Below are 1,745 nucleotides of genomic sequence, written 5' to 3' on the forward strand. Positions count from 1 at the left end.
GATGGTAGCGACGGTGCTGTGGTTCGGTGGGACGTGTGGCCCGTTGGTTGTAGCGTCGGTGCTGCGGTTCTCTGCGACGAGTCCTGCTTCTGTTTTGCCAGGAGCTCTCACGGTGGTAGCCCCCGTCTCTTTGTGGGGGGCCACGGCGCTGGTGCCAGTCTCCATCACGGCCCCTGTCCTCTCGGGCCGTCCAGTGGTCCGAGGGGTGGCCCCTGGTAACTGAGGCATAGCTCCTGCGTGCAGGTCTGGAGGTTGGACGGTCACGACTCCTCCATTCGGACCTCCTGGGACCTCCGTCCGGTTGGTGGTGACGGTTGAAGCGGCGTCGTCCTCTCCGGTAACTAACAGTGGTCCAGCTGGGGTCCTCGTAGTTCTCAAACATTTTAACTAAAAAATACTCACTACTCAGACTGTTGTTCAAAATTCAAAAAATGAATAAAAATGAAAACTGTGGCTTGTTTTTGTGCCGTGTGGCCTTTTAATAATAACTATATACAATATTTACAGAGTACAGCAAATACAACGTTTCGGTTTGATTCAACCTTCATCAGGTACAAATGCTGTCCAAAAAAGCTGTAACAGTTAGTCTCCACTATTTATATGGGACAAGTTCAAATTGTGTGTTTTAAATTCAAACTGAACCCTAATTGGTTTACAGAGGATCCTGTGTGCCAATCATGCATTGAGGGTGTGGCCAGGTCTTGGTTTAAACGTTCAGGTGGGCCTTGGCATCACACAAAGCAAGTTTACTCTTTAAAAACATTCAAATATGAAAAATGCAGCATGTGGCAACAAAGTATAATATAAAAGTTCAACATAAACACATAAGTGGATCATAAATCAAAAATAGAAATAAAATAGGAGTCAGTTGAGCAAAGATTAGCTTCAGATTACATTATCATCTAAAAACAACTGTGCCTAAAAAATGTTGGAGTCTTGTTAAACGTTCTTGTAACCTTAAAACTTGTTTTTTTATGTCATATAGGAGCTGAGCTAAGAACTGGGCTTCAAACCATCAAGCGTGGAGCAAGGCTGCCACCTTGTGGACAAATCAGGTAACAACAGAAAAACATGAAATATTAACATCAGGTTGAGTTTGAGGTTGATTATCTTTGTGGATTATTAAACACCTGGTTAAGTTTAGGGTTGGTTAAGATTTGGGGTTAATTGACAGTTGGTTAAGTTTAGGGTTGGTTAACTTTTTAGGGTTAATTGAGTACTGGGTTAAGTTTAGGGATAAGTCCTGGGTTAGGTTCAAGTCCTGGTTAAGTTTAGGGTTAAGTCCTGGGTTAGGTTCAAGTCCTGGTTAAGTTTAGGGTTAAGTCCTGGGTTGTTGAGTCCTGGGTTAAGTTAAGGGTTGGTTAAGTTTAGGCATAAGTCCTGGGTTAGGTTCAAGTCCTGGTTAGGTTCTTGTATTGGTTAAGTTAAGGGTTAAGTCTTGGGTTGGGTTCAAGTCCTGGTTAGGTTTAGGGGTTGGTTAAGTTAAGGGTTAGTCAAGTAGTGTTGTAAAAAGTCATCCAGGGTTGTCAGAGAAGCAGTAACAGAGGGTGGGGACGCGCTGCAGGCGGCACTGGCAGGGTTAGGTTTGGGTTAGTGGAGGTCCTGCTGCCGAAGGCAGCAGGATCTTCACGTCAGAGACCACGCTGCAGGAGACAGCAGGGCCCCTGAATGCACGGGCACACCCACTATGAGTCACACCCAAGCACTACCTCTCATTCAAACCACCGGGGAAGATGGTGCTGAGT

This window comes from Nematolebias whitei, unplaced genomic scaffold (genome assembly GCF_014905685.2).
Source record: "Nematolebias whitei isolate Nwh7 unplaced genomic scaffold, NemWhi1 Nwh_scaf_2086, whole genome shotgun sequence".
In the NCBI taxonomy this organism is placed as follows: Eukaryota; Metazoa; Chordata; class Actinopteri; order Cyprinodontiformes; family Rivulidae; genus Nematolebias; species Nematolebias whitei.